Source organism: Homarus americanus, unplaced genomic scaffold (genome assembly GCF_018991925.1).
Source record: "Homarus americanus isolate GMGI-L3 unplaced genomic scaffold, GMGI_Hamer_2.0 scaffold6317, whole genome shotgun sequence".
Taxonomy (NCBI): domain Eukaryota; kingdom Metazoa; phylum Arthropoda; class Malacostraca; order Decapoda; family Nephropidae; genus Homarus; species Homarus americanus.
Window position 1 is genome coordinate 9,551,732 of NW_024730668.1, and position 14,679 is coordinate 9,566,410.

The following is a 14,679-nucleotide window of genomic DNA, read 5'->3' on the forward strand; positions in this document are numbered from 1 at the left end:
CTCCTTGGAAGTGTATGTCCACAGAGAGGCAATTACTTTGATGAGTTGAGGACTCTATGGTGATATGGACATCTGTAAAAGAACGCAATTTTTGAAAATTGATTGGTGAAAGTACATGTAAGGACCCCCCATTTGTGAGTACAACAGAGTACATTGTGAAGTGATAACAGTGTTGAAATCATTGCAATTGAAAAGACAGTGAATATTTGTCGAGTACCGAGGGGACAGTCTCGTAAAGTATTACAGTATAACACTTTATTTTTGTGAGAGTGACTCGGTAATGGAAATGTCTGATTCTTTTTTAAGTTTGATTTGTTAGAGTACAGTGTAATTCCAGAAGAGTTAATACAGTGTTGCACCTTACAGACATTGACAATAACCAGTACAATTGCCTTTGAGTGTGCACAGTAAGTTTGTCTTGAAAAGTGACAACAGAGTACAGTGATGTTTTTCCTGTGTATTCATCAGTGAAGCAGTAAAGAACAAGTTCACATTTCAGTATTATTACTACGGGTAATGAGTAATAAGTTGAATAGTGATTTGTGCAATAATTTTGAGCCAGTATTTCGAGTGTTTTCATGTATTAGGACAGTTAGGCAGTAATCCATTTGTTTTGAAGTGTGCACTGTGCCCGTGTTGTGTAGTACAGTGAGTTGTTGTGACCTCCAGGCATGATGGCCGTCACAAGAAAACAATTCAGGGCAGTCAGCTCAGAACCTGTATCCAGTAAGTTGATGTGTAGACTTGAGAAATATGAGGGTGGAGACATGTTCATTCTCAGGAATGACACCCGGGTTTCACCACCAGTTGCTTCATCAGGTGCGTGGCCTGATGGACACGGAAGTGTAGAAAAAAAGGAGTTATGTGAGAGACGAGCATCAGTGTTACCGAGATTTCTTTAAAGGGTTGTAGACTTTGACTGGAATGCATTGATTGTTGACGTGCATGGTGAAGAGTGATCTTTTGCATACTTGTGTTGCAATTGAGAAGTACAACTGGTAAGTGAGTACGTTGTTTGCCATATGAGTTGTGGAATGTTTGTGAGTGTGTAGGTGTTTGTGATTTTTTTTTCTTTGATTTTTTTTAGATGGGGATTGTCAAGTGCAGTAGACACAGAGATTGGAAGATGGATTGGCTGTTATGCAATCATCTGATGGGTATCTGTTACTAGTTGAGTAAAGATACCAGTTGAGAATTCTCAAGTTTTGCCGGTAAAGCCCTAGCTAGGCTTATTGTGGATGTGTAAAGGAGTAATCTCCGTGACTTTTAGGTGGAGTCAGGCCTCGACAATGGCGCTGATTTCACTACATGGCTAATGACATAAATTCAGATAGTTTTAGGTTTGGCTGTACTCCCACAAGGACCGTTAGGAGGTGCATGTATTATTAGGAATCTCCGCTCGTTCGGGATCCTTCGAAGGTTGCTGCCTTTCGCGAGTAGGACATGGCTCTTTAGTTTAAAGCCTGCATGTCATTCCTTCGACTTGATGGGGTCTGTTCATCTACGTCCTAGCTTGAGAAGTCTAAGTTAAATCACAGTGGTGTCGAGTAAGCATTTGGTCAGTCTCCTCTTTGAACTGTGATATGAGAAACTGTATCTTCAGAGTTGGTATTGTGTAACAAATTTTTTATGTTATGTATGTAACCCCATTTTTATGTTTTTTCTTTATTATTGCATTATTCTCCTATGTATGATTAATTACCTGTATTTTGTTTCCTTGTGCCATGTTGTCAATGATAATAGATTATTATTTTTTTTTTTGCTACCGTTTATCCCATGTATGTAACCATTGTTTACTTTTACTTTGTATGCTTTTGTACCAGATACCTGTAATAGCCCTGATGTGTTTTACGAGTGTATGCAGTGTGAAACCTTGACGAAAGGTAACAGTTGTTTAAAGAATCTTTGTAATTACTGTACATGTTTAGCGAAAGTTACCGCTTAATAAGAATCTCGGGAAACGGGAGAGCTTTGTCATGGTCACGTTGACTGCTGATCTATTTAACTAATGATTCTTATTAAACTCCACGCCCGCAAAACATGAGTGAGTTAGCGACCCTTGAGAAGACGTGTTTTTTCCCCAAAGATGCTACACTTGTAGGGGTATCGAGATATTAAAGTTGTCTAGCACTCAGGATGGAAGGAAACTCTAATGTGGTTTTCTTGTATAATATATATATATAAGTTATATGATAGACAGTCTGGTGCTGGAGATGCCGTGTGGTGGGGAGCAGCTCAGTAGAAGACGTTCGGGAGTATCGTGTTGAAGGAGGTAGATGTGCAGGAGCTTCGTTAGAGAAGGTGTTGCCTGTTGCTGGCCTCCTGGTTGAATGAATTGTTAACAGCGTGGAGCTTGCTGGAGGAGATGTTGCTTGTTCAAGAAATATGGTCAGAATGAATCTCAAGGGAGAGACAGAGCTTATATACCCCGCAGCAGCCGCTATGAGTCATGGTGGGAAAACCCGAGAAGTAGCCGGTGAATAGTTTCGTTGCTAAGATACGGTAACATCTGGGGACAGCTCTCGCCTGGTTGCTAGGGCTGTTACGCTTGGTGGTGGGCTGTTACGCAGTTGTAGTGGAAAATTCCACTACAATACTCCCCCTCCCCTCCAGGCGCGGCGGGATGCTGGATGTTGTCCGGGTTGTGTCCCACACATAACACATACCGGGCAGGTGTATGTACGACTCGACCGCTACGTGTAACAACTCCGTCCAGTGACACAAAACCTGTGGGAGAATTAGGAGGAGAAAGAGGGTTTGGGATTAGAGGAGGTTGTACAAGCAATGGTTGTTGTGCTCCTGCTGCTGCAGGGGCTGCGTCAGGAGGAGGGTCCATGGCAGGAGCAGGTTCAGGTTCTATGACAGGAGGAGGGTCTATGACAGGAGCAGGTTCTATGATAGGAGGGAGGTTTATGACAGGTTCAGGTTCTATGACAGGAGCAGGTTGTACATGAGGGTGAAAAGAGGGTGCCCAGAAATGTCGTGGGTGTGGTGTTGCTGCCGGTGGTAACTGCGGGTGGACTGGTGCAGGCGTAGTTTGTTGATGGTGCTGCTGCATTGCGTAAGCCAAAACTCATGAAAGTGTACTCGAAGAGTCCGAACGGAGTGGTGATGGCTGTCTTCTGGGTATCTGCCGGCGCTACTGGGATCTGGTGGAAGGCACGCTCCAAGTCGATCTTCGAGAAGATAGTCTTGCCATGAAGTTTGTGGTGAAAGTCCTGGACATGCGGAATAGGGTACCTGTCAGGTTTGGTGACGAGATTCAGGGCTCTGTAGTCGCCACACACCCTCCACTCGCCGGGTGTTCGCTTAGGAACCATGTGAAGAGGCGATGCCCAGGGACTCCTTGAAGGGCGAATGATGCCGTCTTGCAGTAGTTTGTTGAATTCTGCTTTTGCTGTGTACAGGAGCTCAGGGCGCAGGCGGCGAGGGCGTGAAAAGACTGGTGGTCCTTTGGTTTCGATGTGGTGGAAAATTCCCGACGTAGGTGGTGGGGGTAGGGAGACTCGGGGTGAGAAAAGCTCCTTGAATTCGTCGAGCAGGGAGGAGAACTCGTTGGAAGGCGCAAGACAGGTGATAGCGTCCGTGTGTCTGGCACGAGAACCCTGGATCTTGCGTGCTGTAGGCTCATGAATGAGGCATAGATGACTTGGTTTGACGCCGAGCTTGTGGAAGGTGAGGAAGTCGAAACCAAGGATGGGTTGAGACACGTCTGCTATCACGAATAACCAACGCAGAGCCTTGGGCAGACCGAGGTCTAAGGCGAGGGTGCGTACGCCGTAGGAGGCGATGGAGGTACCGTTGGCAGCGAACAGGTCATACGAGGGTTGCTTTGACTTGTCTCGTAGTGAGGGAGGGATGAGGCTGACAGATGAACCGGTGTCAATGAGGAACGTCTTGCCGGAGGTGCGGTCGGTGACGCGCAGTAATGAGACGCCTGGAGGGACGGAGGCCGAGGCGTCTACCAGCCTCCGGCGTTGCCGTTTCCCGAATAGGTGCAATAGGGCTCACAGTTTCGAGCATAGCGGCCGAAAGTCTGGTGATACCAGCAGAGGGTAAATTTGTTGTGCTGGGGGTTGGCTGCTGTGTGTCGGAACTTGTAGGGCGTAGTGTGTGAGTCAGGAACCGGTGCAGCAGCGGGTATGGAGGAGCAGAACTGCTCAATGGTGTCCATCCTGCGGTTCAAAATTTGCAACAGGTCCTTGATGTCTTGTGAGGTATTGCTCGGCTGAGGGGTGTTGACCCGGCTTACAAGTTCAATGGTAGGTACTGGTGTGACCGTGGCGGCAAGGGGTGCAGCAGCGCATTCGTTAAAAATTCTATCTGCCGCGGTTGCATATAGTTCCGGTGTCGTAGAGTAATCTACTGCGGACAGGATGTTGCGTACTTCTGTGGGTAGTTTTTGTGCGTGAAGCTGGCGCAGGATAGAGTCGGGGAGTCTGTCCGTGTGACGGGAGTTCAGCCGACACATCTCCTCCCATAGACGTCCCGGGGTTGAGTTCCCGAGGGAGGTAGAGGATAGATCTTGCAGAAGATTGGGGCTGGTCTGTTGATAACACGTCTTCAAGGCAGCCCGCAGGGTAGCGAATTTGTTGTGATCTGGAGGGTTGGAAATGGTTTGTGAGACCCGCGTGGCCACTTCCGTGGGTAAGGCACAAAGCAGGGCGCAATACTTTTGTCCGTCGGTAGCTCGTGAACCGGCGAGGGCTGCTTCCACATGGTCGAGCCAGTCCTCGACGTTGTGGTTGAAAATCGGCAGAGAGATCCGTTCGTCCTCCATCCCGTGTGAGTGCTTATCTCCGGGAGTCACCATTGTAGGGGTATCGAGATATTAAAGTTGTCTAGCACTCAGGATGGAAGGAAACTCTAATGTGGTTTTCTTGTATATATATATATATAAGTTATATGATAGACAGTCTGGTGCTGGAGATGCCGTGTGGTGGGGAGCAGCTCAGTAGAAGACGTTCGGGAGTATCGTGTTGAAGGAGGTAGATGTGCAGGAGCTTCGTTAGAGAAGGTGTTGCCTGTTGCTGGCCTCCTGGTTGAATGAATTGTTAACAGCGTGGAGCTTGCTGGAGGAGATGTTGCTTGTTCAAGAAATATGGTCAGAATGAATCTCAAGGGAGAGACAGAGCTTATATACCCCGCAGCAGCCGCTATGAGTCATGGTGGGAAAACCCGAGAAGTAGCCGGTGAATAGTTTCGTTGCTAAGATACGGTAACATCTGGGGACAGCTCTCGCCTGGTTGCTAGGGCTGTTACGCTTGGTGGTGGGCTGTTACGCAGTTGTAGTGGAAAATTCCACTACACACTTGTGTTCCCTCCCAGAGTCCCCCCTTTGTGAAGACCGTTGTCAATGCATTGTTATTCCACTTTCTCCTGGGAAGCTCAATCTTGAATTAGTCTGTGTAAATCAACTCAAGTAATTCGCCAGACCTTTGTCAACTGAGGGTCATCTTTGAATGAGTAATAGTTAGTTTGTTTGTAATTATTGTCATTGCGTGAGTAGCGATCACTGGCAACTCAGGGGTATATATACCCTAAGACAAGCCAAGGAAAGCTTTCCCTGACGCTGCTCCCATGTTTCTCCAGGTATGTTTTGTGTAGCCATTCAGTTAATTCAGTCAATTGTAGTGAATATCAGTGTTCACCAGTGTTCATGATTTAACAGTTGAATTGTCATTCACCCAGTGCAGAAGTAATATAACGTAAATACGTCTGTCGTCTAGACAAGAGAGTTGTTTGTGTTGTCATGTTCCCTGACGCTGCTCCCATGTTTCTCCAGATCCCATTGTGACTCTTGCCACCATTCAACAACGGTCTCGGATGTAGTAGATGACCAACAGAGATCATATACGAAACGATGGCACGGATGCGGCCTGATTAATGTGCCCCACAGCTTCGATGGGCCAGACCCCAGACTCGCCATGTGTCTGGCTACCCCACAATAACAACGGTCGTGAGCCCCAGTGCTCTACCCTGGGTTAATCCTTGGAAGTGTATGTCCACAGAGAGGGTTGTAACATGTATGTTAGGGATAATTAGATGGAAATAATTATCCCATGTTGGGTAGTGGACCCCTGTATATGCTTGTTTAATTATTAACGAGTATGTTGAGAAGGAACTGAGTTTGCACTAAGCCCAGGAGTTGACCCTGGTAGTTATGTGATTAATACTATATCTTTCCCCATTGATTGCATATTAATAAACTTGTTTTTAGAGTACTTTAGGTGTATTCTTTTCTCCCACAGTATTTTACCTTTATTTCCATCCAAGTGACTTGATACCAGATTTACCATACCCATGGGCCTAGACCCTCGACCATGCTACCAAGAATAGGTGACGGAACTGAGTAAGAGTAAGACTAAGAGAAGTAAGTAAGTATGAGGGTGGTGTAGATACACGAGAGGGAACCCGCGGCCTCACATTGGTGGCAGCGCCAGACCCTCGCCCTCACATTGGTGGCAGCTTGTGCCCGCGCTCTCACAATATGAAAGACAGTCTGGTGCTGGAGATGCGGGCGCATCATAAGAACATTAGAACATAAGAAAATAAGGAGTCTACAATAGGCCAGTTGGCCTGTGCATGGCAGCTCCTGTCGAGTTAATACTGTAGCGTTTCGTGATATTATGTTGTCCAGCACTCAGTATGGGATTGATGGAAACTCTAAGGTGGTGGTTTTCTTATATAAAATATATTATATGAAAGACAGTCTGGTGCTGGAGATGCCGTGTGGTGAGAAGCTTGCCCAAGAGACACGTACAGTGAGTAGCGTGCTTGAGGAGGTAGATGTGCAGGAGCTTCGTTAAAGGAGATGTTGCGTGTTGCTGTCCTCCAGGTCGAATGAGAGCTGGACAGGGAGGAGCTTGCTTGGAGGAGGTGTTGCGTGTTCAGGAACGTAGGGCAGACTGAAATTCAATGGAGAGACTGCGAGCTTATGTACACAGCAGCCGGAAGTAAACCCGTGGGAACTCGCCAGTTTCTTGACTCCGTTGCTAGGGTAGACGTAGCAGCTGGTGACCCCCCCCCCTCCCCCCATGAGGAGCTGGCTGGTTGCTAGGATACTGTCGCATTGGAATGTGGATGTATTTGTAGGGGAGAGATCCACTACAATACTCCCCCTACCCTCCGGGCGCTGCAAGAGACTTCTTGTTGGCAGGGTTGTATCTCACATATGAGACATAATGGGCAGGGGTAGACGACTCTGTCTGGAGGCACGAGATCTGTGGGAGAAGCAGAGGGAGAAGGAGGGTTGTGGATAGGAGAAGGTTGTACTGGCGAGGAATGTGGTGCTTCTATCGCCGCAGGTGGAGGAGGAACCGGGTGGGGTATCTGGGTCATTAGGGCCGGCTGCGGGGTCGTCAAGAGCAGTATGCAGAAATGTTGTGGGCGAGGTGGTGCGGTATGAATGTGTTCAGGGCGGTGGGAAGGCTGGCGTGGGGCAGTAGCCTTGAATGCAGAAACCGCCTGATGTAGTGTTTGTAGTAGGTCGTAACGGGCAGCAGGAGTGAAGTGGTCAAGGTCAGAAGTAAGGCGTGTGATGTGCTGCTTGATAGTGGCGGAGGTTATGGCGCCTACCAGTCTCCGTCGATGTTGCTTCGCTGTGTAGTTGCAGGGAGCCTCACAGCGTCTAGCTTTAGCGCCAAAACGTTGATGGTACCAACAGAAGGTAGGTACATTGTGCTGGGGGCTGGTGGCGGGGTCTGGGGCTGGATGGGAGTGTTGGGGTTGGTAGGACACAGTGCGTGGGGCAGGAACAGGAGAAGAAGCAGGCATGGAGGAGCAGAGCTGTTCAATGGTGTCCATCCTGCGGTTCAAAGTTTGCAACAGGTCCCTGATGTCTTGCTTGTCTGGTGGAATGCTACTTCTCTGAGGAGCGTTGATCAGGTTGACGAAACCGGGGCTAAGTGGAGGTGTGACCACTGAGTGGTTTGCGGCATCATAGCACACAGCAGTGTATTCGTTGAATATTCTATCTGACGCGGTTGCGTAAAGTTCAGGTGTCGACGAGTAATCTACTGCGGACAGGGTGATACGTACTTGTGTGGGGAGCTTTTGTGCGTGAAGCTGGTGCAGGATAGGTTCGGGAAGTCTGTCTGCGTGCCGGGAGTTCAGCCTCCACATCTCCTCCCAGAGAAGTCCCGGAGTTGAGTTTCCAAGGGAGATAGAAGATAGGTTCTGCAGGAAACTGGGGCGGGTCCGTCGGTAATGCGTTTTTAAGGCGTCCCGCAGGGTGGCGAATTTGTTGTTTTCTGGAGGGTTGGAAGTAGTCCGTGATACATGCGTGGCGACTTCCATGGGCAAGGAGGAGAGCAGGGCACCGTAGTTTTGCTCGTCAGTAGCTTGTCAGCTGATGAGGATTGCTTCCACATGATCTAACCAGTCCTCGACGTTGTGGTTGAAAGTCGGTAGAGAGATCCGTCCGTCCTCCATCCTGTGTGAGTGCGGTTTTCCGGGGGTCACCATTTGTAGAGTTTCGTGATATTATGTTGTCTAGCACTCAGGATGGGATTGATGGAAACTCTAAGGTGGTGGTTTTCTTATATAAAATATATTATATGAAAGACAGTCTGGTGCTGGAGATGCCGTGTGGTGAAAAGCTTGCCCAAGAGACACGTTCAGTGAGTAGCGTGCTTAAGGAGGTAGATGTGCAGGAGCTTCGTTAGAGAAGATGTTGCGTGTTGCTGTCCTCCAGGTTGAATGAGAGCTGGACAGGGAGGAGCTTGCTCGGAGTAGGTGTTGCGTGTTCAGGAACGTAGGGCAGAATGAAATTCAATGGAGAGACTGCGAGCTTATGTACACAGCAGCCGGAAGTAAACCCGTGGGAACTCGCCGGTTTCTTGACTCCGTTGTTAGGGTAGACGTAGCAGCTGGTGACCCCCCCCACCCCTGAGCAGTTGGCTGGTTGCTAGGATACTGTCGCATTGGAATGCGGATGTAGTTGTAGGGGAGAGATCCACTACACTACCTATCTCCCTCCTAAACCTAAATTTATCCAACTTAAATCCGTTGCTCCGAGTCCTATCCTGCTCGGATATTATAAGAACTTTATCTATATCCCCTTTATTGATTCCTTTTACCCACTTAAATACTTCTATCATATCTCCCCGCACTCTTCGTCTTTCTAGGGAATGCAAGTTTAGTTTCTTTAACCTATCCTGATATGGAAGGTTTCTAAGTCCCGGAATCATTTTCGTCATTCTTCGCTGCACCGACTCTAGTGAATTGATATCCATTCTATAATAAGGGCACCAGAACTGAACCGCATAATCGAGGTGCGGCCTGACTAGCGCAAGATATAGTTGCAATAAAACCTCTGAACTCTTATTACTTACACTTCTAGATATAAAACCCAATACTCTGTTTGCCTTATTTCGAACATTAACGCACTGTTTTCTAGGCCGTAGGTCCGGGCTTACAAGTACCCCTAGGTCTCTTTCACAAGTCGACTTCTCTAGGTTGATGTTGTTAAGCCTGTATACATTGACAGTATTTGTTCTTCCAATATTAAGTACGCTGCACTTGCTGGTGTTGAATTTCATTTACCATTTTTCAGACCACCTCTGCAGTTTATTTAGATCCTCCTGTAATGCATTTGCATCCTGCCCTGAATTTATCTGCCGCCCTATTTTGGTGTCATCCGCAAACTTGCTTATGTTGTAACGGGCCGAGTTTTCTCTTTTCAATAATTTACCATCCAGCTATTCTTTTCTGTTAGTAGTCTATTTATTCATATACTTATATGTTCTGTGTAGTACTCTTTCCAAGGAGTACCCTGTTTTTTATACTTATTCTTCTTCAATTCTGTACACACACACACATATATATATATATATATATATATATATATATATATATATAATCAACACCTCAACCCGCCAGGATTCGAACCCACGGCCCACAAGCCTATGACTGTGACCGGGGAATGCTAACCGCTGGACCACCAGGATACTAAAAGCAGTCCTAGACTCTGTTATATTTCACACAAAGCCTGTTCAACGAGCTTATGGCGCCGTGAACCTCTAATGGTTCGAATCCTGGCGGGTTGAGGTGTTGATTGTATGTAGAAGTCCGCGTGCTTTATTGGGCTAATGAAATATATATGGATCCTCGTGTTTCGAAGCCGGATTTGGTAAAACGTTACTCTGACCACCTACGTGATACGGGTGGTCCCCATTAGAGGTTCACGGCGCCATAAGCTCGTTGAACAGGCTTTGTGTGAAATATAACAAAGTCTAGGACTGCTTTTAGTATCCTGGTGGTCCAGCGGTTAGCGTTCCCCGGTCACAGTCATAGGCTTGTGGGCCGTGGGTTCGAATCCTGGCGGGTTGAGGTGTTGATTGTATGTAGAAGTCCGCGTGCTTTATTGGGCTAATGAAATATATATGGATCCTCGTGTTTCGAAGCCGGATTTGGTAAAACGTTACTCTGACCACCTACGTGATACGGGTGGTCCCCATTAGAGGTTCACGGCGCCATAAGCTCGTTGAACAGGCTTTGTGTGAAATATAACAAAGTCTAGGACTGCTTTTAGTATCCTGGTGGTCCAGCGGTTAGCGTTCCCCGGTCACAGTCATAGGCTTGTGGGCCGTGGGTTCGAATCCTGGCGGGTTGAGGTGTTGATATATATATATATATATATATATATATATATATATATATATATATATATATATATATATATATATATATATATATATATTTATTCTTATGTATTCTTGCTCATATTATGATATGTTCTTTATCTCTATATACCTTATATTCTTATACGAGTAACTCTTATGCTTCTCTACTTATGTTTTCCAAGTCAATGTTCTTTCCTTTCTGAAGTGTACTTTGTTTTATTTCTTTCTTATACATGGGTTAGTCTGGGGAACCATGTTATTCTTTGTACAACACTTTTTATACTTACAAAGGGTAGCTGCCACCACCCAGACTTTTCATTAAATAACATAACTCATGGAAAGTTATTGGGTAGTGTGGTAGATGTCTAGGCACGTGAGTAAGTATTATTTTCTGGGAACCAATGTTTAGAAGGAGTAGAGTGGTGATACTCAGATTACTAATTCAATATTTATTAACACAGTGAGTGGAGAAGATGCTGTAGTGGACGTCTCCCCTACAAACTAACTGCGTAGCAGCCCACCACCTGCTATCACATTCCAATGTGCCGCCTTCCCTAGCAACCAACCAGATGTTACCGTATCTTAGCAACGAAACTATTCACCGGCTACTTCTCGGGTTTTCCCACCATGACTCATAGCGGCTGCTGCGGGGTATATAAGCTCTGTCTCTCCCTTGAGATTCAGTCAGACCATTCTTCTTGAACTAGCAACACCTCCTCCTCCGCCGCTGCCTGGCTGCCCCTCGCATCTCCTTGCCTGCCTGGCGGTCCTCGCTCCCGCCAGCGAGCATGTCCTTCTCTGAGCTTCCTCACCAACCAACTCTCATTCTGACCATTCTTCCTGAACAAGCAACACCTCCTCCTCCGCCGCTGCCTGGCTGCCCCTCGCATCTCCTCGCCTGCCTGGCGGTCCTCGCTCCCGCCAGCAAGCATGTCCTTCTCTGAGCTTCCTCACCAACCAACTCTCATTCTGCCCATTTTCCTAAACAAGCAACATCTCCTCCAGCAAGCTCCACGCTGTTAACATTTCATTCAACCAGGAGGCCAGCAACAGGCAACACCTTCTCTAACGAAGCTCCTGCACATCTACCTCCTTCAACACGATACTCACCGAACGTCTTCTACTGAGCTGCTCCCCACCACACGGCACCTCCAGCACCAGACTGTCTATCATATAACTTATATATATTATATAAGAAAACCACATTAGAGTTTCCTTCCATCCTGAGTGCTAGACAACATTAATATCTCGATACCCCTACAATGGTGACTCCCGGAGATTAGCACTCACACAGGATGGAGGAGACACTGATCACGCTCCCAGTCTTCAAGCAGACACCGGCTCCTCTTCCTGCCTCACGCACCACATTCTGACGACCCCAGCACACCCGTCCTGCCTCAGACGCCGACCCCGGCCCAGCAGTACCTGCCGTGAGGGAAGCACACAACATCCATCGCCTCCACACCCCCTCTTTTCTCCCTCAGGTACTCCCTGCTAATGTCCTGCACCCTGCTGCAGTCGTGGACCCAGCTGCTGTCACGAGCCCTCATCCGCTGCTGCTGACACAGCCCCTGCTCCTGACCCAGGCCCACACACACCCCAGCAGGCGCATCTGACGACTCTGTACCTGCCGTGAGGGAAGCACAACATTCATCGCCTCCACACACCCTTTTTCTCCCTCTCTTCTCCCACAGATAGTGTGTATATAGACAGTTGTATCCAGCGACCGGCTCATCCACGCCATCGCCGTTGTCTCACATGAGGTATGCACCGCCCGTTCTGCCTCACATGTGCTAAGCAACTCTGCAGGCAACAAGTCTCCTACACCGCCTGGAGGGAAGGGGGAGTATTGTAGTGGAATTCTCCCCTACAAACGCTGTTTGTCGCTGCCTAGCCGACCCCACCAATTTCCCAGTGTATGCCTTGTGGTCTAGGTCAACCAGCGCCGCCATACACCACGGAGCGGGGGTCAACTGCTAAGCCACGCCTACCCCCGCTATTTAAGACCTGACCTCGTGGTGATCTCTTTTTCTACTTACAGCCGCAGCCAGCAACACCTCCTCCTCCTCCGCCTGCCTGGCGGTCCTCTCTCCCGCTGGCGAGCATGGCGACCCACAAGCTGTCCTTCTCTGAGCGTCCTCACCAACCAGCTCTCTCTACATCACGCTTGTAACCATGCTGCCTTCCCAGCACCAAGCTGCATTGTACATCCAATACAACATGTATATAGAGAGCACATCGTGAGTTTCCTTTCTCCATCCCATCCTGAGTGTGAACCAAACATCTTGAACCCCACAACCTCATTCAACACCTCCAAATACTCATTACTTTATTTGACAATTAGGATATCATTTCCTTGACACATGAGATTCCGTAACTATTATTCACAAGCCATCATTGGACCCTCAGGTCTTACTTTAACAAGTAACAAATTACTTCTCCACTTCTTGATTAGAGCTTTATACTCTCAGGTTATTCTTTCATGGGTACTACAGATGAATACATAACACACTGGGCAATTCCACAATTAGTAACATACAATATTTCTTATCATTTCACAAGGAACCACCTGGTACCTTGAACTCTCATTCAGGGGTTCAATACTTAACCCGGGATACTATATTTCTGCTAGTTATCCCTCCAAACATGGGCCAACACTGCTCCATGCAATAGATGAAGTACAATCTCCAGGTGGAGTTGTTTACAGCGACCGCCAAGCTGAAGGCTCGCTCGCTAGGTGCACTCAGGGAGGTTGACTCGTAACACACTGGCGCTTCCAGGGGGAATAGTGTCCTGGGATTCTAAATGCGCCCCCTTAGAGACAGTCTTCAAGAACCATCTTGCCCATAGGTAGCTATCGACCCTCAGGAGAGTTGCTAACACACCCGCGTCTGGAGGCGTGGAGGAGAAATCACAGAGGGAGTGAATATTTAACTTCACTATACAAAACATACGTCTGGCACCGGTTCAGACGATAGCTAGACCTCTACTTTACTTGACTCACTTGGCACTGAAGGTACTATGTTAAAACATGAACACTGATATTCACAAAAAATGACTAAGTTAAACTGAGTTAATATGGCGGCGTGGAACACACGTGAACATACCTTGAGACGTGGAGGAGAAATCACAGAAGGAGTGATTTCCCCTCGCGCGCCTGCATATACAGTATACGGGCCTGAGGGCATATTCCTACTAGAAAGATAAATTCCACTAACAATAGACCCTCTATTCACAGTAGTCGTTGGACACCTAGCTGTGACCGTCAGTGTCACAGATCAGGCTAATTTTCTACATCTATATTTATGATTTAATCAGAGATTGAGTTTGTCAGAAAAGAGGTGAATTGAAGTTATATATGCGTTTGCAACTCTATTGACCTGACCACAAACGGCCGTTAAATCTGGGAGAATTTTGAGTTTGACAGGAACTGTTCAGAAGATGAATGACTTTCTTAAATAGACAACTGACACTAACTAAACTATGAACATCAGATTCTCTGATGTCGGGGCGACAAAACAATATAACTTCAGTAGCGATCAGAAACCCATGGATATCCCCACGGACGACCTAAAATACGCCACTCTAACTGGCAAACTCAACACTCGCTTACTTGACACGTCTTACTAACAATAAGGACAGTTGAAGCGTTCAACACCACTCACAATGGATCTTGAATGTTCCAACTGTAAACAGACATATCTAAGTTGACTCAAAACAAGGGTGTTCTCTCTCACATTCAAATTCATTATATAGAGAGGTTGGTTTCAGTAAGTCAGAGAAAATGGGATAACGGAGGGCCGAGGCGTCTTGAAGTGATGAGAAAACGGACTCCTCAGATGGAGGACTCAAAATAAAAGCAGAGGTACATGTTTTGTGGGCTATTGAGCGTAATATGAATCATTTGATTTTGGCGTTAACTGACGTGTACGACCGTGGTCGTTACAATGTCACTGCTGATCCCAGTATCTAGATCGTTTATGTAGATTATGAACAAGAGTGGGCCTAGTACTGACCTCTGGGGAACCCCACTGGTTACACGGCCCCACTCAGA

The 14,679-nt window shown here is 47.2% G+C and overlaps 1 protein-coding gene across 1 annotated transcript in view; it reads left to right on the forward strand.

Moving 5' to 3' along the window:
• LOC121867077 (dynein axonemal assembly factor 11-like) overlaps window positions 1–14,679 on the forward strand; it is a 157,634-nt gene that overhangs the window by 123,657 nt on the left and 19,298 nt on the right. The window lies entirely within an intron of this gene.